Below are 23,533 nucleotides of genomic sequence, written 5' to 3'. Positions count from 1 at the left end.
CTATTACTATTGCTATTTCTATTATTACTACTATTGCTATTATTATTATTACTACTATTACTATTATTATTACTACTATTACTATTGTTATTTCAATTATTATACTGTTCTTATCTCAGCTCTTGAGTTTTACCTTTTCCCCGATTCCCCTCCCCATCCCTTGGGATGATGGATGGGAGCGAGCGGGTGGCTGCGTGGCACCAAGTCTCCAGCTGGGGTTAAACCACAAAAGCCCCCGCTGCCCTTTTTCAAGATGCAAACTGAGGAAGGGTGACGTGCATGATGGCAGAGAAGGAAAAATGGCTGCAGAGACAGCACGTGGGTGTTCCTCTCCCTCCCCAGAGAGGGATGCTCGGGGTGTGGGGCTCAGAGGGAGCACAGCTGCTTGGAGCGCAGCTGCAGATGAAGCCAGCGGGATGGGATCCAGGTGTGCCCTAGGGCTGGGTTTGCATCCACCTTTCCCACCAGCTGCCTCTCAGGGTTGCCAGGACAGGAGCAAGGGTCTGGACGTGGCCCCTTGGTGCCCGCAGTTGCACAAACGCCCGGCGAGCCATGGCACTGCACGCTCTCTTCTCTGGGCCAGCAGCACGGGGGCTCCTCCGAGGCCCCCAGCGCAGCCCACCACCTCCGAACTTGACCTTCGCTCTGGCCTGCCCCGAGCGGCCGGTGGGACTGGCCGATGCAGTGACCCTGCCGCCTCTCCAGCCGTACGCAGCGAGGTTAATATTCACCTCCCACGGGGCAGCTGCTGAGTGATTTCCACAATGTGCCGTGTGATGAAAGCCCAGGTCAGGGCAGCTCTGACCCTGCCACCGGCCACCCAGGGCTCAGCCGGCAAAGACCAAGTGTCCCATGACCGTGCTGGTGACAGACCCTGAGCCTCCTGCACTGGGGACCAAGATGCTGCAGCACCGTATGGGCACCTCCAAGACCTGTAAGACTGTGCCCATGCTGGCCCTTGAGCGGTCTCTTCTTTGCCCCAAGAGAACAAGACCAATGCCGCTGTCCGCCTAAACGCCACCTCAGCAGAGCAAAGGGGACTCGGGCTGTCAGCCCCCGTGTGAGCTCCCCCGGCCCAGGATGCTGGGGCACAGAGCCCCCCCGACCACCAGGCTGCTGCCGAAGGAGGCGTCCCAGAGGTGCCCGGGCACAACGCGGGGGCTCAGGGTGCTGCTGCTCAGCCGGGGGGGCACAGAGGGAGCCTGCTGCCGCAGCAGGCATGGCAGCGCGGCTGGGGCAGGGTCTTGCTGGAGAGAGGGAGAGGGAGAGGGTCACCTGCCAGATTGTATTTCAGCCTTGCACGCTGGTTTAGGCTCTTATCCCTCGCTTGGCGGCACACCCCCAGCACAAAGGATTTGACACCAGGTGATTATCTGAAACTGGAGACACACGATGTTGGTGCATCTCGCGTTACAGATATTATATCCGAGCCTTTGCTCTTACTGATCATCAGCGTGTTGCCCCACGGTTTGTTTTTTTGTTTGCTTACATAATTAATGCAGTGAAATGAAAATACTGTCCACATAACTGTGAGGATGTCTGATGCTCAAGCATAACTATTATTCCATTTTAAGGTGACAGTTGCATGAGGTAGTCTTCACTTTTAATTATTTATGTCTTAAACACGGCATAGTTGCACACATCTGCTCGGAGCTTCTCCGATTATCAGCTATTGCCCGTTTCTAGATCTCAGGCTTCCCTGAGGTCGGAGCAGAAATATTCACCCACTGCCTGAACTACACAGATGTTGCACATCTGTTTGACAGTGTTTACTATTCGCAAGGCTGTTTTAAATAAATAACACTTTCATTCTGAACGTTTGTCATCTTGGTCAAGATGGCTTCCCCGAGCTCTGCTCCCCAGGCAGGAGCAGAAGGGAAGAAGTGAAAAAGAAGAGAGGAGGAGAGAAGCAAGCAGGCGGGAAAGAAGAGGGATGGAGACGGGGAGCTAAACTGAGCTGCATGCTATCCTGCAGTTTATTAACATTTGATTAGCATTATGAATATTCAGCCCCATTATTATCTTCTTGTTCCTCTTGGCATAGTATGTTAAGTATGAAAAGTTTCTTCTGTGGGTTTTCTCATTGCAAATTTTGCCCCTGGAGAAATGATTTCTCCTTATCAAAAGAGTATAAGACCAGGGGGTGGGTGTGTGTGAGAGAGAAAAAAAGGGAGAAGGAAAATATGTTGCAAGACTGTTCCTTGCATGTCTCATAAAATCCAAAGCCAAACAATTTCCACCATACATCTGTAACTTACAGGGGACTGTTGACCACGGTACGGTTTTCAAATACGTGCGTGCTCTGTGTCTGTTGTTATCTTGGTATGGCAGTAGCGCTACATTTCAATGCGCCAGTATCTAACCCACTGGTTACATTTGTTTTGAAGATTATTTAAGAGGTGGCTGTCAAACTGAAACGGAGTCTTGGAGCCAGGCCAGCTTCTGCGGCTGAAATGCAGATGAGCAGAACACCTCCCAGCCTCAGGTTTGCCCCTGAGGCAGAGCTGGAAGGAGATGCAGGGAATTGCTCCTGAAAGCTGCTGGCTCCCGGGATGCTGGCAGGACACGGCAGGGCACCTGGGCACAGCTGGGTGGGCTCTCCCCCGGTGCTGCCCGGGGCAGGCCCCCGGCACGGGCACGGCGGCACCGCAAGCGTTGGTTTATCTTGTTAAAGTCCTGGCACTGCGGCTCAGGGTGGCCACGGCCCAGCAGTCTGGTCTGGGGAAGGCTGTGCCACGCTCCCATCGCCCAGCCGCCCACTGCTGCACGGGGGTCCTCGTGCAACTGCTCTTTCAGGGGGGCCAGGGACCCACGTCGCATGATGGTGGCCAAGCACGTGTGCAGCTTTACCATGGGATGGAGGAGGTGCATCTCACACCCCTCACCCCCGCTGCCCACTGTCATCCCAGGGCAGGGAAACGGGGGCTGAAGCTGGGCACTGGGAAGGTCCCTGGGCAGGTTTCTCTTCAGATCAATGGATGCACTCAGGAGGAAAAAAAAAAATTAAAAAAGGAGCAGCTGGGGGGGGCTGCGGGGGCCAGCCGCCAAGGCAAACAAGGAAGCCACCTGATGTGACTGGGGTCAGATAAGAGCCGTCACTGCAGGAGCAGGTGCTTCCTGCGCCGCGCACCCAGCCCGCTGCCCGCTGCCTGCCGCAGGCAGGCCCCCGTGTTCACCCCCACATCTCCCCCAGGGCCTGGGGGTCTCGCAGGGATGGATGGGATGGGATGGGATGGATGGGATGGGATGGGATGGGATGGGATGGGATGGATGGGATGGGATGGGATGGGATGGGATGGGGTGGGGTGGGGTGGGGTGGGGTGGGGTGGGGTGGGGTGGGGTGGGGTGGCATGGCTGCACACCACCCACATCTCTTCTAGTGGTGGGTGAAGGAGGGTCACTGTGGTGGGGGTGCTGGTCCTCCTGGCCTCACCCGGGATGGGGGGCATGAAAGGGGTTGCTGGAGGCACCCCAGAGAAAGAAATGGAGGGTTTGAAGGGTGTCTGGGGTGTGTCTCTACCCTAAACATAAAATTAACATTTCAAGATGCTTTGTAAGGGCTGGGAGAGCCTGGGGCTGGTTTTTGTGCCTGCAGGGTCCATATGAAACCAACCAAGGATTTGAAGAGCTGGTTTCCCTCTTTTATACAGCTGAAGCCCAGATGCCAGCGCAGGGGAGGACCTTGCCTGGAGAGACCCCGGTGGGTGCGGGGGGTCCGAGGGCACCCAGGGCCAGTCCCCCCAGCCTGGACCAGCCCGTGGCATCCCCTGCCCAAGGGCACGGCAGGGGTCTGGCTGCCAGGGTCCTGCAGCCGGCGGGAGGACCCGCAGTGGGTTACGTGTGTACCGGTTCCGGCAGCAGCCTCCTCCGTGTGCAGCTACATAGATCACATTAGTGAGGAAGGACGAGGTCAGCATTTCTTTTGGGGTCTGTGTGTCAGTAATTCTGCTCTTCGTTTACTGCCCTCTCTCTTTTTTTCCCTCCTGGTAAAGCCATATTTGCCGAAGAGCGAGTTTCCCCCATCCCTTTAAATGTACCGAGGTGTTTCCAGACCTGTCTGAAGATGAAAGGAAGGATTTAAATAGGAAACCCAGAGGGTCTTTTTCCCTTCCCCGTGCCCAGCCAAGCTGGGAACACCAGCGTACTGGTGTTCTGGAACACTGCCTAGGAAGCTGGGGCCAAGCCCGGCTGGGACGGTTGTGCAGCTGTGTGGTCACCCCGTGCCACAGGCTGTAGGAGACGCCACAGTGAGGACACAGCTGCTGGGGACTGCGGCCACCGCTCTCTCCGCCTGCCCCAGCACCAGGCCCTCACTCGCCCCTCGAGGGAATCCACATAGAAAAATACATGGGGAGAGAGGAATGTGTTTGGGATCGTACACAGCTCCCCCAGGATGTAGGTATGTGATTTCCTTGGAGATGTGGAAGAGAAGCAGGCCACATAGAACAGCAGGCAGCATCTGCTAATGAGTTGTTCTTCTTAACGGGGCACAAAGTGACTGATGACAGCCTTTTGTTTAACAAGTTAGCATTTTACCATGCCACTTTCTAGTAATAAGAGAGGACCCGTAGTCTCCTAGAAATGGGCAGGAGGGCCCTCAGGAGATAAACCTGGTCCTACCTACATGACTAAGGTGTGCTCCAGCCCGTCGAGGTTATGCTTGAGTTTGTACGAAAAGCTGAGAAAGCAGTTTCATGAAGAACGCTTGCCCATGGCTCCAGGAGAGCTCAAGGTTTGAGCACCACATCTCGTCCCCATCTCTGTCATGACATGCTTCGTAAATTTGGATGAATCAGCTTTGTGAAAAGAAGGGGGGCAAATTAATTGCTGCCTACCGTAACGTGGTGGTGCTCTGGCAGATAACACTGCGACTCGTTGTGAATGAGAAAGTTTTTCAGAGGTGAATGGGTTAACACTACAGAGCTCTCCCAGAGCCCTGGGTGATTAATTAGCAGGAGATAAGTAGCAGCACAGGGCAGAGCCAGAGGAGATTTGTACCTGAGGGCTCTCTGCTGGCTGATGAGCAAGCAGATCAGAAAGGCCAGATGTAACCATTACAAATACGATTGTGCTTAGAATGTCAGAAATTTCCAAAACAGGCAGAAAGGCCATTGTATTCCAAATAGTGCTCAAATGCCACGTCACTCGGGAAGCCCTGCATGTATCCCTCTGATCGCGCAGGCACATCAATGGCATCTCTGCTGGATCATGTTTCCTAAGGGGTCTACTTCAGCTCTAGAGCACGCTGTTTGCCTCGAGAGCCTTGGGGGGTCAGCAGTTTGCTCTATCAACCCATCAGCAATATGCACTGGATGCATCTCTTCCTCGGGGTGGGCTAGCTGGTGCCGCCCCGGAATGTACTTTTTGGTATCAAGTTCTGCTTGAAAGGCTTTCCCTCTAAAGGCGTGCAAGTTCGGTGTCCTCTCCGCAGCCAGCTTGAGGAGCGTGATGGCACACGCTGCACTGAAGAAACATCCGGGGGCTGCAGCGTGTAGCCTAGCACAGGGCAGCGGCACCTGAGCAAGCGCCAGGTACATAAACGTGGGCCAAAATGCGGCCCAAGGGAAAGAGCTTGGGGCTGGCTCTGGGCAAATGGACTGACCCAAGATGGAAGGCCCAGCTTGCTCGCCCTAGGTCTAAGGAGAGCCTCAGCCCTCTCCAGCCCAGCTTTCCATGCCTGCCCCTCGCTCTAAACCTCCGCTGCTTTGGTACCTGATATCCCTGGCTGTGCTATCTTCCCCTCACAGTCTCTCCTTTAAAGAGTTGCTCCTGTGTATTATCTGTGGTCGCTTCCTTTTTGCTCCGTTCCCAAACACCAGGTCTATTCTTGGAACGTCCGGCTAGAGCGCTTGTATTGACGTCAAAATTACTCAACAGTTATTGTCAGGAAGGACTTGATTTGCATTTGAATAGGGTGGTTTTTTAATGTCTCAGAAATAAGATGCTGTTGGGGACAATGTCTGGAAAGATTCCCCAAGGTAAATGTAAGGGGGCGAATTGCATGCATGTCTCTTCCTCTAAGGACTTCTCTGGTGGAGTAAGGATGGGGAAAAAAACCCCACCTGTGTGGAGTGGGAGAGCATGGCTGCTTTCTCCAGAAGCCGCCCTGCTGCCCTCCCCTCCTCCCCTGGCAGGGACCACAGCGCTGCTCCGCTTCCTGCGGGGGGACGTGGTGCTTACGGCCCCTCTTGGAAATACTGGGGCAAATGTGAACCCGTCGCTCATGGATGTTCCCGAGGAGAAGGGGAAATGGAGGTTTAATGGGAATTTTCCTGTTAAATAAGTGACCAGCGTTGTTCTCCCTGTTGCCGTGAAGAGCCTGGGTTTGGAGGTACCGCCGTCAGTCTGTCCCCCAGGATGGTCCCCCAGGCAAAGGGTGGGATGGGGACCTGGAGGGCTCGGCAATAGGATCACTGTATCGGCGCTCAGATCTCGGCCTGTCTTCACATCCATACAGTGATCCTGTCTCCTCAGCCTCCCACATGCCCAACGAGTCGGTGTTACGTCCCTTGCTGTTTGCTGTGTGGCTGACGCCTCAGATGAAACCTTAACACCACCATATTCCCTGTGCCTGAGTGTTAAGACAGTCAATTATCAACACGTTTGGTGAATCTAATGAATGCAAATCATCACTTAAAGCTTGCTAGCTAAAAGAAATCGCTGCAGGGAAAACACTAACTCAGCCCACAGGACAGGATTCTAAGCCGTCTCTGACACGGGGGTTATCACACTCATGCCTAGGTTTTACCTCATTCATACAGCTGGGTGTCCAGCGCTTCTGTCTGTGTGCATGACTGTAACTAGACAGTTTCTCACCAGCTGTAAACTGGAACACCCCTTCTCCACCCGCAGCAGGGAACTGGGTGCTGTTCCGCTGCCACCGGTTCCCTGTGATGCAGGTCGTCCTTTAATGCGGAGGCGCCCACAGGACTATGTGAATTAATACACCCTAACCACTGCCCTGGGCTTTAGTCTCCCTGGTATTAGAAGTCTCCCGTGTGCAGAGCTCAAATGGACGAGGCTGCTCTTCTGCAGGGGAAGGGACGCCCTGGGGCTCACCCAGACAGCTCTGGCCCGTGGTGTGCTCAGGTTTACGCAGCTGTGCCACTAAGGGTTGGGCCTTTGGCTCTTGCATGATCGCTTGACCTTGCTGTGCCTCACGCCCCCACCTGTGAGATGGGGACAACGTTTCTGCCTGACTTCAAGAGCAGAGAGGCATCTATGAGGATTCTTGGATGCAAGAGTAGTAAGTGCCTTGTGGGTGCCTATGCAAACAGAAAGCTGCTTCAGGTAGTACCTGTGTGCAGCCTGAGATGTTACAGGAGCTTTTTTCCAGAAAGCAAGCTGTGACCAGTGTGCTGAGCTGCTCTTCAGAGCTGTTCTCGGGCTCTGCAACCTCCCCACGTGCCCAGCTCCAGGGTGTCCCTTGCTAGGACTGCCCATATCACATTATCGGGGTAACCAGCCTTGAAAATCAAAGCTTAACTTTTCTGTTCCAGCTCTTCCCTGCTCCTCACCCAGCCCCCTTCAGCAATGTACTCAGGGCAACAAGCCAAGGCCTTATTTTCTATCACGCTGTTACCCAGAAGTACGTGAAGCTTCCCGAGCTGGGGCTGATTGCATGTTTGTGCTGAACGATGCCACTGTTTACGGATAAACAGCCGACGGCCCCATCCGTGTGCCGAGCGCGGAGTGGCGTGGGCTGGGCTGACCTCCTACTGCACCTCCCGGCTCTTCCGCTCGCCCTCCTTTCCACCGCTGGAGGTATCGCTACGTCTCTTTTCCCTTCCGAGGGTCCCCTGGGAGGTGAACTTTTAAATCCTACCTAAATTGTGCAGGACTTGCTGGCAGAGACACTGCCTTGGCCCACTGAGCCGCCAGACCTGCTGAGCCACGTCCCCAGTCAGCGCTGCCCGTGCAGACACTGGGAGCGTGTCCTTGGCAGGGGCAGGACTGGTGCACACACAGGCTTGTGGAACTTCCAACTGCAGGTGCCACGAGGGACGCCAGCATCAATGCCACCATTCAGTTAACAGGCAAGAGTCAACCAGCTGCTCCTCTGGAAGCCCCCCTGGGCTGGACAGTGGCAGGCAGCGCCTGCACCATCCAAGAAGGGACGCTGCCTCCGGTGCCAGGAGGCAGCTAATAGCTTGTACGTGACTGAGGCCACTGCTGTGCTCAGGGGTGGGGTGTCTCCGGCACACCGAGTCGCCCCAGTGCCTTTGCCAGCCTTCCCTGCCATCCCTAGTCAAGCAGCAGTCAACCTACTTGACTAGATGCCTTCAAGGCAGCTTGATGAAGAAAATCCCCCTGGTAGGCGATTAACAGCACGTTCCTGACTAAAAGCTCCGTGTGCAGCCCAGCTTGAAGGAGAAGGATCTCAAAGTGCTCATGGAGAACACGTCTGACTGGTGAGACTCGGCGCCTGCCTGCAGTATCCCTTGCACCATGCTGTGGAAAAGGCACACAGCTCGCTGACTGGTCCCATCCTTAGCGTCTGCTGCTGATCCGCGCTGTGTCAGCAGCTGCGGCACTGGGCAAGGAGACACGGCACAGCCTCGGGTATGCTGTGTAGCTGGGAAGCATTTACTGCTTGCTAAATCAGAGCCTCTTGTTTCATTGCAGGCCAGAGAGCTTCTCATCCCTAAGCTCTTCCTGTACTTTTCCTGGGTAGCTGTGCGTCATGCACCCCCAGCGCAGTGCTGTCAGGCTAACCGCGTGCGGCGTGTCAGGAGGAGGTTTCATTTCTATTTATCCTCTTCAACAGCAAGACATAGCTCTGGCTCGGTTTTAGATGTAGGAAGCGAGCGCACCCCGTACCAGAGGCCGAACAAGGCGCGCTGCGCCCCAGCGCCACGGTCGGTCAGCAGCAGCTGGGTGGTGTGAGCGCCCTGGCGATGGGAACCAAGCCTGAATGTGGTTTGGCTTACCCAGCGGGGCCCGGCACGGCTGGCGCGGCACTGCTGCCAGGAAGCTGGTGCCACCGGCGTCTGCGCAGGCTGGAGGGAAGGTCACATTTCTGGGTCCCCAGCAAGGTCCGGAGGAGCATTGCTGGGAGAAGTGCAGCCTGTGCTGACACCGGCACCGGCACCGGTGGGGAAGCCCAGGCAGCAAGTTCCCACTGCCATGGGCAGTGCCTGGTGTGCTGGGACAGCCGAGGGGCCCGATGGGGTGAAAGCCCGCAGGATGCTGCTGGAGCAGGGGAAGGCAGCAGAAGTGAGCATCCAAGGAGGACTGCGTGTGGGCAGGGGATGTTCACTAACATTTTAGATGCCTGGGGAGAAACCAGGAGATGCCCCAATTCTGCTGCAGCTGACGATGCCCTGTACATTTCCCAAACCTTCCCAACTGGTATTGCAAATATGAGTTTGGGGTTTCAAGGGTTTAATGTAACGTGCCAGAGCAAGCAAACTCAAATCCCAGAAAACAGTATGTTGTACCTTTTGCTTAGGAATGTGAAACTAGCACCCAGGGGAGAGTTCCAAACACTGCGAGAAATTTTTTGACTGTGATTTGAGAGCTCAGGTTGGCCAGATCACTTGCTTATCAAAAGCCTGAGGCTATTGGCAAGTCAGCAAAACTGTGTGTATTAATCCACCTAAGATCTTGCTCAGTGAAAGCCAGGATCTCAAAGCTTAGTTATTTTCTTACTGACTGCTACTATAAATCAGTTAGTCTGAGCTCACTTGAGTGGCATGGAGAACGACTGAATGAAAGACATGAAGGAGAAGAGGAGTCATCTACTGGCCATGCCGGTTTATACCAGCCGAACACCACACTCCTAACTCTGGAAATGAAGGATAAACACTCTGCGGAGCCATTAGTTTATGTAACTGTGGATAGTAGTTTGTAGACTTTCCAGTATCTTCTGGGCACGTCACCAAAAGCACTCCCTGAACACTGGACTCTTCAAATGTTGCCGAGGCCTGCGGCAGGCCCCAGGGGTCTCCCACCACTCAGTCCTGTCAAGCCCCAGGCCGTTGCTTTGCCTTCTCCAGCACCTCTTGGGGTGGGGATTCCCTCAGATGGTCCATCAGATGTCTCAGATGATGCTAGTATCTTAACTTCCCAAATCTGTGAAGAAGGATAGCAAACGATTTCTGAGGAGCAACAACAATGAGCGACTTCCTCTATCCTGTGCTCTCTGTGATGAATGGTTTTTAAAGGTGGCCTGGCAGGCCAGAATTCAGCCTGCTTTTCCTTTAACTTTGCCCCAATCACTCCTTTGCCACCCACAAGAAGCAAACTCTGCAAAACTCCTGAAGGCAGCTGGACGCGCGTCGCATTCAGCCTCTCTCGGTAGTGCTGACTCCAGCAGCATTCTCCTGGGGTTCCTGAGCTTTTCTCCAAGTGCACTGAAAGGCACTTTTAAACTTTTTTTTTTTTGGTGGATTTGCTGGCAAATCCACCGTCGTACACTTTTAAGCAGGCCTCCAACTCAGGCATTTAATTTTTTGACTTGCATCTCCCGCTTCCTTGCTTACAGTGCCAGCTATTTTGCATGCACTAGTCCTTTCACATTTGTACGCTTCGTGTTTCTTGTGCGTGCTCTCCCTACCTCTTTTTCTGACCTTATGGCATTATTAGCATCTCTCATTGTTCATTAGTAGTAAGGCACTGGAAACATTCCTGCTAGAACCAAAACCGGCTGGAAATAATCTGAAAAGGGTTCTTTTTCGTGTGTGTGCAAATAATGATTCATTAAAAATCCAGATCTGCAAGAGCTATTTGAGTTCCTGGACATTCTATAGGGTAGATTTCTCAAGTCTGATGAAAACTGGCTATAAACCCGACATCTCTTTTACCTAACTGGGAGGGGCTTTTCAAGTTCCTGGGTCCATGCAGCCCAGGTGCCCCGGACTGCGCCGCCCTGCTCCCCCTCCGTGCTCTGCTTTGGTGGGACAGAGGAGCCAGGCTGTGCCCAGCTCTGCTTCTGGTTGCTGCCTGCGGCTGTGGGATGAGGAGCCCAGGGCACGCTTTGACCCACTCGAGCCCGTCGGTCTTTCCAGTTGCATCTAGACTTTCCCCAGGTTAGTAACTGGGCTGTTGGTGGGGAGGGCGGTGCGCTCGCCGGACGTCACCTCATGCAGGGACACGAACCCAAGCCGCAGTCCCGCGTATGTAGCTGTTCCCATTTTTGTGATGAGGCGAGAGAAAAGAAAGAAGGAATTGGATTCTTTCTCATATGTTTTTCCAAAGGTCTCAGCTTTCTGCTGACACAGATAGGAAGAGCAGTATTTTTTGAAATCTCAAATATTTTCACAGGAATGTGGAAACCCCTGATTTCGACTGCCTTCAGTTGACTCCTTTCGGTGGGAAAATTGCGTTACTATCAGCTTCCTCAGCAGAGAATTGAATTTCTGTCATGGCATTATCTGTGAGGGTCTCTTGTCACCTCTCACACTGGCAATGCTTTACTCTCATCTTTGGACAGAGATTTTTCTACTTCTTGTTCCTGAGCGCTCCTCCTAGGGCTTGCTCTTTGATTTCTTTCCTCACTTTCACGGAGTCCCCTGTATTTCGAGTCATCTCTGCTTTACCTTTGCTTCTTGGGAAGCCACCTAGACTTTACCAAGCTGTCGCTGATACTGTCATGCAGGAGGGAGTGTGACACGTGTTGACTTCTTGAAGGGGCTTTAGGGGCTGAAAATTGTCATTCAGGCCGATTTGAAATCATTGCCCCAGCGGCCTGTCTACTAACCTCTTGCTGGCCGTTTTCCTGGAGATTCAAAGTGTCTCGTTCCACTGAAATTCCATCTCCAGTTTTACCACACATAAACTGCAGCCACTTCTGAGCCCACCTGACTGTGAGCTCTGATAACCTGGAGAGCTGATGAAGATCTACTTCAGTACACGAATGACCGATCTGGGTCCTGCCCGCTCCGGCTGGAGCACTCCAGCATAACCCCACCTTGGGGGTACACTGGGGGAAAACGGTGCCTGGCAAGTTGTGATGCTCCTCCCAGGCATGCCCGTTCCCCAAGCCCTGTGTGCCAGGTTGCCCTGAACATCCTCAGCTCTGTAAGCTGTGTCCCTGTTACCGAGCAGATGTCCTGCTTAGGAACGTGGTGCACCAGGTGGTAGGGTTAGCTGCTGAGCGTGTTCTCGGGGCAGAGAATGGCTGCCACTTGCCACCTTCAAAATGGCCATTTTTCCTGAAACCTTTAGGAAATCCAGCTCAGAGTAACCAGATACAAGTTAGCTCCCCATCCTTGGTCAGCTTGGTGCCTTAGAAGCCCAAGTGAATCCTGAGCCTTAGGCACTATCTTAACTCCCGATAAATGATATTCGTGTGGGTGTGTGTGTCCTTTTTTTTTATCACATTGGCATTAATTGTGTGATACCAAGATCTGATGCTTTCACTTCTGACTGCTGAATGACCAAGGTCTGAATGGGAATGGAGACACACACCTGCCTCAAGCCCCCTCCATCCCTAGAGGAGACTGTTGCAGGCGGGGGCTGAGCCCTGCACTGAGGGTCTCGTTCCCCAGGAGATAACACTGCCAGAGGTCCCGTGAGGGCACAGCATGCCCAAAAACCCTTGTGGGAAGAGACAGCCCGCTCGCGGTGCTGCAAGCGCCACGCTTTGGAGAATTCAGCACCTCACGCACAGTTCACAGCACAGCCCCCTGGTGCCTTCCAAGTATGGCTAATCACTTGCAACCCCCCCCAGCCCTTCTGCCACTGATGTGGCCATTCTCTTTATAGCTCCACTAGAGCGTGTTCAAGTTTCTGTCAGAACCAGAAACATGCCACACGCTGCTTTAATCTCTTTAGCAGTGCACAGACCCAAGCAGCTCTCCAATAAAAGGGTGAGTGCCACCCCTGAACTCCTCTAATTCGTCACAGTCAACAGGATTTCTCTCCCTCTCTTTCACGGCACAGCAGTAACTTAACAAGCCTTTGATGCACCGGCTGGTCCCTGTCGCATCTACAGGCTGGTGAAAGTGCTGAGGGCAGCAGCAGACAAGAGATGCTCAGCTACAGAGTATAAACACGCTTCCCTCTTAGCTGTCCCCATCATCCCGCAGCAGAGGAAGAAAAGGAGGGGTGAGGAGGACATCTTTCGCAACCCACTCAGAGCACCCCCCTGGGCTCCCCCTAAACGCAGGTGGGGTGCTCCTGTATCCCACAGGGCAAGAGGCCACCCGCTTCCCTCCATCTCCATCCTCTGGCAGCATGGTGGGGAGCGGACTGCCCTCGCTCTGGTCCTGTTGTCCTAGCAAAGCAGCAGGCCTGGGACTCCCCAGGTCATCCCTGTTTGGTTTACAATTTGTAAACGCTTAGACAGATGGGCCTGGCTAGTTCCACAGAAATGCCATACAGGATACAGCAGGGGCCCTGCTGAGCAACATATTTTTTCCTCTGCGCCTTGCAAATCGCAGCCAGCAGTGAGTATGAGCAGGTCTGGGGTTGGGTTTTTTTTTCTCTCCTGTGTTAAGGAAACCTCTCTGCCATGGCCAGTGAAGAAAGAAGAGCTGAGCATGCTCCGGCTGCCAGCGTGGAGGTGCGTGCTCTGCTGGGGGCTGCTTCTTGGGCCCAGGCAAGAACGTAGCTCACAAGCCCAGGCAGCGAGACCCTGGTGCCCAGGGAGGGCACACGCATCCCAAACAGTTCCTCGCAAGCAGAAGGGAGAGAAGGGGGCTGTGGGCTCACGCTGCCCAAAGCCTTGCAATAGGTCCCTGCACGCCTGTTTGTGGGAACACGTGCTCAGCTGGGGATGGGAGGCCAGGACCAGGTTTTCCGATGCCACACTTGAAGCCCCATCTGTGCTACTCGCACCAGTCTTGTTGACCCTCATCAGCCACCAGCCTTTGCCACCGCCTGTCTGTGTGGCAAACCCCTCAGGCTCATCTAACTCCCCTCACCTGCCTGGGAGCCTCGTGGCTTCAGGGAGATGATGGGAAGTGAAGCTCAGGAATTTCCCTGTGGATTAGGGGGAGCGAGCAGAAAGAGGGAGCAGAAACCTCCATGGATGAAGTTGCCTCTCGAGGTGCACACGGGTGCGTAAGCCCTGGGGTGCCAGCCAGGGGCCCATGGCACAGCTGGCTGGCAGCTGGCCCGGGAGGAGGGCAGCAGCCACAGGCTGCCCACTGCTAACCCAGGTCGTACAGGCATGAGCCTCTCGCTACCAGTATCTGGGCTGCAGAGGACATCAGCTTGTGTGTGTACAGCAACATGCACTCGCTTAGGTCTGTTTGGGGTTACTTGCCCAGGCGAGCATCTGAGCAGCGCTGCAGCGTGTCCCCGTGGGGTACCACTTCGGCACTCCTCTCCATCAGTCCAATACGCGCACACACATGTTCATTACTGCATCCAGGTGTGGCTGTGTTAGGTTTTAATCCACCCACGCCAGGTCTCAGCTTGCTGGGGGGTACCTCCAGGGGTATTTGGTGCTCCTTGCAAATTACAGTGGCAATGGGGGCGTCACACCTCACCCCACAAACGCCCTGGCCCTGCTTGTGCGTGTGGGCACAGGCACATCCCAGGGGCAGCCGTGAGCCCGCCAGGGTGCACACCGACACTGGTAGCACCCAGGAACCGTGGGCAAGGGTGGCTTAGAGGGCAGACACCAGCTTCTCAGAAACAGCAATGCAAGGTCCACTTTCAAGCCCTGTCAAGTCTGTTTTAAGGGCCTAGAAAGGGTTGTGCATGCACACGCTATGTTTATCAAATGCACACATGGTTTAACACCAGTCAGGATGGCTCTTTTCCTTTCAGGATGGTGACCCTGTCCTAGGGAAACTGATGAAACCCTACAGGAGGGAGATCTGAGTCATGAGAGCTTCTCATGGAAACTTACTTCCTGGCCTCCTCTTTGCTGCGCGCTGGGAACAGAAGACAAACGAAGGCACAGCGGAGGGCAGCTGCAATAGCGTGAGCTCTCCCAGGCACGATAAGCGGTGTTCATTCCTATAAAACATGAAGTCTTTCAGTATCTACAGCCTTTCCTGCTTCTTGGGCCTCCCCGCTGCCCTCCCCACTCCCAGCCCCGCTCAGGGAGCAGCCTGGGGGCTTTGGTCACACATCCATTCAGTAACTCGCGAGGTCCCATCATTTATAATTCTTAGACACACAAGCTGCCACTTTCACATACGGAAATTCCCAAAGGTCAGAGAAGGGAAATGGTTAATTCCTTTTATTCAATGCCTAACCTCCCCTCTCGTCCCCCACTTCCCACCCCCACCCTGTGTGAACAGGAAGCTTGAAAAGGAAAAGCTTTCTGAATCCAGCAGCTGGGAATGGAGGAATCCTGGAACTTTATGCTGCAGAAGCTCAGAGACAACAATAAAGGTTTCCCCTCCATCCAAAGAGCAAGTATATATATATAAAAGGAGTTATCTATTCAAACAAACACATGGGGAATGGGAGGGGTCACAATCCCAGCAGGCAAGTGCTGAATTGGCTAAAGCTCTAGCAAGCAGGGGGAGACCTGGCCCTACCACAAGCCCAGTAAACTGGAAAAGCTAGGGAGAAGCTAGCCAGGTGACACTCGCACAGGTGCGATTTGCATCTTGCTCATGTCCTGTTCACACTGCTGAGCAACTGAGAGTCCAAATGCCCTCTTCCCGATGCTAAGGAGCACAGAGTGGACCTGAAGGTAGTGTGCAACACCACCCCAGACACCTGCTTGCAGCCCTGTCAGGTGGGGGAACGGGAGTGACCGAAATCTGAGCTACCTTTGGATTTTTGCCAGCCTGAGTAGGAAGATGAGGACGAGGATTATTTGCTTAGAAAGTACCAGAGTGCCTGCCAGGACCGATGGGAAGCCAGACTCGTGCCCCAAGGAGTTTACTCGCTAATTGAAAGCAGGAGCTTGTTAAAACAACTTTACAAAAGCCTGACACTGCAGAGCACATGCCTGTGCTTTTGACACTGTGGTAGAGATTCTTAGAGATCCTTATGGAGAGTGTTAGGATGCCACAAAGTTTCAACGAGTAACGCGAACAAATAATCATCTGAGAGGCAAAGATAACAAGCTCAGTCACGTACTCTGCACTGAGGGTGAAAGAAGAGCAAAGCTGGCACAAAGAAGGATTTGGAAAACACCCTCCCACTTGCAGCCCATGTAGCCCCAGACCAAGGGTCTTTGAGCCCGATGGCCAAAAGGAGCTGATAAAGCTGCCGTGCCTTCTCTGTGAGCTCAGACGCAAGCCCGGGTGCACCTCCAGCAGGGTACGGCGCCAGCCCACGGCTTCACAGCAGCGCAGGTGCGATCCGTGGGGTTTCACCCGGCAGAGATGGAGCCAGCCAATGTGACTCAGACCTGCTGGAGCATGCAGCAACACTAGGCATCACAGCCCTTAAGCCATCTCAAACGTGATCACCTGTAGGTTTTATTTCCTAGACTAGACTGAGGCACTCCCAGATTCTGTAGCCTGCCACCAGAGTGATGCAAGCAGGAGAAACGTAGCCTGGCAGCTTTATCGAAATTAATTACTGCTTCAAAAGCTGGCTGTGGGCTAGCTTGGATGACCACTGGCAGTTACGTGGTAGCAGGAGAGGCAGGGACCTTGCGTTTCATTTCCCTGCTGATCCCTTGAACAAGCTGTGTTACCGCTCCATGGGGGGGTGAAGAGCTGAGGGGTCCCCAGAGGAGGTACCCGGACCGATGCTGTGCCCCAAACTGGAGGGCACAGCCCACCTGAGGGTAGCTCTGCTGCTCACAGCGCTTTGCCATTTTGCCTTTCAAGACCGCAGGGGAACGAGGGGTATGAGAGCTACCTTTTTTCAGCCTTCATGAAGTGCACAGTGGCACGTAGGCACATGCAAACATTGCCACCAGCAGCACTTCGACGCGGTGACCACTTCGTCCTGTGAATTGCAGAACCCTCCACTCGTCTGTCTACAAAGGGCTGCCACAACTGGAGGAAGCAATGGCAAATAAAAGAACGATCCAGTGGCTGGATTATATCACCCCTCTGTGTTTGTAACCCTGAATCTCCTTCTCCAAGACCCAAAGCCATGTTTGCACTTGGCTTGCAGTGAAATTCATCACAGACTTTAGATATTTCCCCTTTTGAACCTTGGGACATTCTCTCCTCTTTACAAATCAGGGGCTCACATTTGTGATAAAAGCTGCCACTGCCACGGTGAGATCAAACGACCGGGCTCTCAGACCTGCCACGTCCCAGCGGAGCGTCCCCTGGACCACGCCAGCCCACCCCGATGCCATCCCTCCTGCCGCTGACAGAGTGGGAAGGGGCATTGGCAGCTCCCACTGCCCTCCAGCATGCCCCAGCCGGCTGGCCCTGGGGACTGGGGACAGATGGCATAGCCTCGGGCGATCCCACCCCAGCCCCACGGCACTGCTGGCACCGCATCAGCCCGGGATCAGCCCGCAGCGAGCCCCTTGCTCGGCAAGAGCCGGCAGGCTGAGCACCGGGAGCCGGGGCCTCAGACTCCCGGTGCACAAACGTCTCTGCGCGTTGTCCCCATGGCAGCTGTAGCGCTGGTCACTGCTCCCCCGCGCAGCCAGCCCCGGCTCAGGGGGACGCGTGGCGGAGGGGGCTGTGCCCCTGCCACCCCCTTGCCCGGCGCTGGGCCCACGGCAGGGTTAGCATCCACAGACCTCCGCGGGCAGGCAGCGTCCTGCTGGGTTTAAAGGGGAAGTAGTAAATGCTGCCTGAGTCACTGTTGATGTAAATACCACATCATATTTGACAACTGCTCCAAGGCAAGGCTTCGTTAGTAGTATTTTGTGATCTGACTTCAGGGAGTGCTTTCTGAAGTTTTCCCTTCCCTCCCCCACCCCCCCCCCCACCCACCCCCACTCTCTTGTTTGTAACATCCCCTTTGAACTTGTGACAATAAAATTTCCTTCCCCACTGATTTAGTCCTTTTCCACTTGGCACGCATGAACGTTTTCCCTGCTGTTTCTATGGAACCAAAGTCCCCATGAGTCCCTTTTGTTTACTTCCTTGCAAGTAGCCGAGCATCGTCGGTGAGGTCAGAGGGAAGGTGCATGGCTCTGGGAATACCAGGAGTGATGCTGCCAGCACTGGTGGGCTGTAAAATTAACCTGCCTTGACACCTATCCCGTTTTCAGGCTCGCACTTTAAAGATGTTGGGGTTTATATGTTTCCACCCACCGCCACGCTTCCTGACTTCAGCTGGAACCCAAAATGAAAGCACCAAAATCCGATGAGAAAGTTGTAACATTTGTGCAGTAGCTAAGCAAGCGAAGATAAGGACGATAAAATGCCTCGCTTCAGGAACAAGTCTGATTACCTTTGGGCTACAGGAGTCCTGTTGTGCCCTCGCTGGCACAGCCTCGTGGCACTGGCTGGGTATTCTGGGTCAGCTCCTGCCTGTCCCACCACTGCGTCAAGGCTGGCCAAGCCCAGGGGAGCAGCTCGTACCACCTTCCTATCCAGCCAGGGATGCGGAGGAACTGACATGGAGATGTTGTCCTGAAGCATCACTGGCCACGTTGTTGGGGAGGGGGAACTGGATTTTCAGGGCAAGCGATTTGATCTTACGTTGCAGATATTCTACTTCTTAAAGGATCTTCCCTCGGCAGTCGGAAGGTGCGCAGCCAGTGCCACCCGTGTGACATGGGGAAGGAGTCCCAGGACCCAGCGCAGATCAGTGCTGCTGTTCCGTAAGCCCACCTCACATTGGACTCTGGGAAAGCAGTAAATGGTGAAGCCGGGCTTAGTAGAAGAGGCGAAGTGAAAGCCGCTGGCAGCAGCCTGCAGGGACAGCTGGTTTCTCTGCCACCGTACCAGGTGGCTCCACAATACCCCATGATTAGCACCCACCGACCCACCCTGTGCTGCTGCCGCCAGCTGTGAGGACAGGTGACCACGGTTAGCAGGGGACCCCTCACACCAGCTTGGCTCCTCTTACACAGCAATGTCTTTTTTGAAACTTTGGAGGGGGCTGTGAGTGGCAGTTCATAGTCTCCCTGTTTTGCGGTGCTGAACAACAGAGCGGTACCCAGTACGCAGCCTGCAAGCAGCAGGAGCTGCTGTACCTGGCTAGTTGTAACCACTGCTAGAATTTTTAGTGTTCTTTTAGCCCTGTTGCCCTCATCCTCCCCCTCACCACACCTCAGCCCACATCCCTGCCTGCCCTGAATGCACCCGAGATATAAGCCTATGCCCACGGGGGTCCATCCCCACACGTCTGGGACATCCTCCCCATCTCAAAGCAGCTTGGTTGAAATGAATGGCCCAGATATGGGGATGCTTTCAGGAAGACAGTGATCAACATGAAGGTCCCTGGGTCCTTGCCTAAGGAGGCAGCCTGGCACCGAGCAGGTTTGTTGCCACCAAGGACACCGCCTGGCCTTTTGAATTTGTGCTTCCACTTCCAATACATGTTTTGCAAAATGCAGTGAAGAAAGCTAAATAGAAAGTTTCCCTTTGAAAAACATTTCTTTTCACGTTCTTCCTCACCTCCAGCTCTGGCTCTCCTTTCCCTCCCTCCCTCCTCATTTTTTAAAATGAAGGGAAAGAGAAACAACTTGAGAGAAAGCAGAGCATCCTCCACCCTTCTGACTGCAATGCTGATAAACACTTTTCATTAAAAATCACCTTAGAAACAGACAGTTCTTTTGACAATTAAGAAAAAATCCTTATCGCCATGTGTTGTCCTGTGCCACTGAACTCTTGCTTTCCAGGGAAGAAACAGGCACATACAGAAACCTCAGTGTCTGCTCTTCAGCTCTGCTCCAGGGACTTTTTGGCTGCAGGGGGCCCATCCCAGAAAAACTCCCCTTCCCACCACCCATGGGAAGCTCCTGAAGGTGGGCAGGGGCTGGGGCTCCATCCAGGACTTACCAATGACTGCCATAGCAGTGGCATTTTGTTGATCACAGCCAGCATAAAGCAGGGCAGTTTGCAGGGAAATGCCCAGCCTATATCTGCAGGGAGGTCAAAGCAGAGGAGTATGTTGCACATAAGCTAATTTCAGTGCAGGAGCAGTTGTCCAGGGAACTCGAGGTGACTTCAGTCCTCCTGAACCCCAGCTTAGCAGATGCATAAGGGACAGAGCCTCACCCCACCACACACAGGGGCTGAGGGTTTCCCTTCTCCTGGATGAAGGCCCAACTGTACCACTGCCTCCAACGTGCCAAAAGCAAGGCAGGCTGGCAGGGCTCTTCCCCAGGCTGATCTCCTCTGCCCAGTGGGGCTCAGTGTTATGGAGAGGGATCCTGAGCCTCCCAAAAACATCTCTCCAAGTGGGCATGTGCAGTCCGGGTCATGAGGTGGCTCTGCTTCCAGAGAGCAGTGCACTCACCAAGGTTGCAAAATTCATTTTATTCATGCAGGGCTCGTCACAGGTGTCTGGGAAGCATCCTCCAGAGGGGCATTGATGGCAGGCACAGCACAGGGGCCTTTCCTCCCACAACCTGTGGGCATGAAGAATTAAATTAGTGCCCTTTGAGAGAAGAGAAAATGATGCTGGGCCGACAACCCCTGTTGCACACATCAAAGTGGTCCTAGAAGTGGGGTTAATTTACTCAGGAATAACAGTCTAGTGTTTTGGCCTTAACATTGTCAGTCTAGCCTAAAGCTGGGATGCTCAGGCATAACACACCACCAGGCTCCTCATCCCCCAGTCTTTCACAGCACTAGCTAAACCAGCCGGCTGCAACAAGGCTTTTACCATACCATACCAGGTTAACTTCAATAAGTAGCTCCCATGCCTTGCCCCCGCACGGCCACCAATCCCCAACAGGGTTTCAAAGGTTCATCCACTGTCCATACTGTTTCTTCATCCTCTTCAGGACAGTCCACCCTGCTACTTGCCTCTCCTACATGCAGAATACTCCCTCTGCTTCTTCTGGGTACTCCTCTTCTGTATCCCTCAGAGCTATTTAACTACTTAACAGAACCAGCCACAGCTGCACCTTATCCACGTCAGCCAACCCACCGCCCCTGCAGCCAGCCCACAGCTGTATATTATTAATTAACTCAACTTCATTCCTCTATAATTCCTCTACATTGGTTAAAACAAGAAGGAAAACGCAAGGAATAAAAGCTCTACCAAGAGATGCTGTGGCAGACAAAAAGATAAAAGAGCAAGGAGAGGAGGGAAAGTTATCACTGAAATCCAATTTCCACCAGATCTGCCATCCTACATCTGTGCACAGCGACTCACAGAACCATAGAAGCATTGAGGCTGGAAAAGACCTTTGAGACCATCAAACCCAACCGTTACCCCGGCACTGCCAAGCCTGCCCCTAACCCGTGTCCCCAAGCACCCCAGCTGTGTGGGTTTTAAACACTTCCAGGGACTGTAATTCCACCACCTCCCTGGGCAGCCTATTAGAGTTGGACTCAGCTGGACACAAACCATGAGGCGTCAGGTTTGTCCAAATTAACTTCAGAAAAACATAATGTTCAGTACCTTAAAGATTAAAGCAGTATGGTGATGGAAATAGGAAGCTGCTGAAGGGCCAACTAACCATGTTGCTTTGTATTAGCTCCTGCAAGAATATAGCAATGAAAGACTTTTCGCTTCCTGAGTTCCTCAATATACTTCCTCTTACCTACTTTCTTTGTTATGTGAATACAATTTCTGTTCCCATGAACGAGGAGGATGCTTCATTTTGGTTTTCAAACATTATTGGGAAGCTGGGTTTACAGTTTTGTCAGTAATTACATTCAGATCTGGCTGTTTTGAGATGGAGATTATTTTCATTTTTCTTATCATAGCCCTCAAATTCTTACCTGCAGGAAAGGAGGGCTGCCCAGTCAGTCAGGACAATGTTGGCATCGTCTGGGTGCCTTTGGAGTGCGAGGCTTATTTTTAGAAATGACATCACTATTTACAGACCTAAATCCAAGTGACTTTCTCAAATGACTAAGACTAGCTCCTTAAAGACAGTCAGACATTTCAGTTTGAGTGAAATCAGGGGGAATAAACACTTACACTTCTTTTAATGTGGTCGGACATCAATCCCTCTTGAAAATGAAGCACAAACTCTCAATCACATAGACACTTGCAAGCAGAACTCGAGAAGCCCGATGCCAATCTCTGTTGTATCGGCGTGAGGCTGGAGTAAGTGCAGCAAGGAGCCGGACCAGAGCTAAAGCTGAGGGGAGGAAATCCAACAGCTTGTTTGTGTTCTCCGGAAGGCAAGCATAACTCACTAAACAAATGTCAGGAGGGGTCACATCCCGCTCTCCTGGAAGCCAGAGGGGAATTAACCTGAGAAGAAACCCATGTAAGAGATGAAACACAGGAGGCTGAATTTTGAGAATACAAATGGACAACTAAGCGTGTAACAATGACAGAGGAAAACGTCCAGGGGCTGTTGCATTGGGGTTTACCCCGTGCAAACTGTGTCACTGAGTGTGCACACCTCTTCCTTGCAGAACATGCATGCGACCTCAGAGGGCTGCAGTTGCCTGTGCACCTTTGCAAATAAGCTTCCCCCACAGTGCTCCTTGGAAAACACACCATCCAAATCCCTGGAGCAACCAGCTGCTGGGATTACAGCGCTTGTCCCTGAACCATGCTGCCTTCTGCTCGGAGCCCCCTTCCACCTCTGTTGCTCTCCGCTGCCCATGCACCTGCCTTGCCGTTGCCCTTTCACAGCCCCCTCTGCACCTGCAGTGGCTTTCCCAGTTATTAGCCCTTCACGCCGCAGGACGCCTGGCCTCAGCCAGAGCAGGCTGGTAGCCCACTTCTACACCACGTCACAGGCAGGAGCGCAGCCCAGGGAGCCAGGGCACCGCTGTCACCTCCACGGCCACCCCACCCCCGCTCCCAGGGACCTGTGGGAGAGAGGATCAGAACTATTGCACCCATTGCTTTTTTTTCCCCGCCGCAGCTGAAGCAGAAGTAGCTTGTGGAAGTGCCCCAGGTTCCCTCCAGAGCGTTGTCCGGTTGGTGCTGGGCCCCGGGTGGAACTGCAGCTGGAGGAAGAGCGTGGGAAACACAGAGAAGGCAGCTGCCGTGGGCGGTGCGGGTGTGGGCTGAGACCCAGGCTCTGTCTCACCCTTCTCCCTGATACCGGCTACTCCACACGACTTGCTTTGCGCTGTTACATCGATGGTTTTGCACGTTGGAGAGCAGGGTGGTTCCCCAGAGGCTGTAGTGTAAAGGGTCGGTATAGAAGACAGATGCTCAGTTTTCTGGTTATCCTGAATCCAGTCAAACTCTAGGTTTAGCTGACCTGGTGATCTCCTGCCTCATACATTGCTGTGGCAGGGTGATTCGCTTTGGCTTGTTGATCCGGCAGGAAACTAATTTACCAAAAAAAGAAAAAAATTCTGTGGGTCCTTTCTGTAGCCTCCAGGATTGCAGCTTCCAGCGCAAGGGAGGTGTCAGGAACATATGCCTAGGAGCAGGCAGGAAGAGCAGGACCACCCTTTCACCAGCAGCCCACGGTCAGATCAGGTTAAGCTGATGGGAAACTGCACCCTGAGGGTCAGCAGATATTATTCCTGGTCACTGCGCAGCCCCAGTCCCCATTGTTCGTGTCCGTTTTGCATGGGTGTAACCCTACTGGTACTAACACAGTTATTTCTGTGTCACCTCTGCAGGTCTTGGGGAGAAGCAGAGGTTCACTGAT

At 53.5% G+C, this 23,533-nt stretch overlaps 2 long non-coding RNA genes across 6 annotated transcripts in view; both read right to left on the bottom strand.

Annotated features, from left to right (window-relative positions):
• LOC308067312 overlaps nucleotides 1-8,890 on the bottom strand; it is a 65,422-nt gene extending 56,532 nt beyond the window's left edge. Inside the window, exon 1 of the long non-coding RNA XR_013929519.1 lies at nucleotides 32-8,890. This is a non-coding gene — a long non-coding RNA (uncharacterized lncRNA). The remainder of the gene's footprint in view (nucleotides 1-31) is intronic.
• Nucleotides 8,891-8,899: 9 nt separating this feature from the next.
• LOC308067313 overlaps nucleotides 8,900-23,533 on the bottom strand; it is a 51,133-nt gene continuing 36,499 nt past the window's right edge. Inside the window, exons 2-5 of one of the 5 annotated variants that reach the window (XR_013929521.1) lie at nucleotides 21,886-23,204; nucleotides 19,788-20,359; nucleotides 14,804-14,913; nucleotides 8,900-10,074 (exon numbers count right to left, since the gene is read on the bottom strand). This is a non-coding gene — a long non-coding RNA (uncharacterized lncRNA). Of the gene's footprint in view, nucleotides 14,914-19,508; nucleotides 20,360-21,885; nucleotides 23,205-23,533 lie in introns of those variants that run through there. The other 4 variants (XR_013929520.1, XR_013929523.1, XR_013929524.1 and 1 more) reach the window with 4 other exon arrangements.

The sequence above is a fragment of the Falco punctatus genome (genome assembly GCF_963210335.1).
Source record: "Falco punctatus genome assembly, chromosome: 7".
NCBI classification, from domain to species: domain Eukaryota; kingdom Metazoa; phylum Chordata; class Aves; order Falconiformes; family Falconidae; genus Falco; species Falco punctatus.
This window is presented reverse-complemented; position numbering and strand designations above follow the sequence as displayed.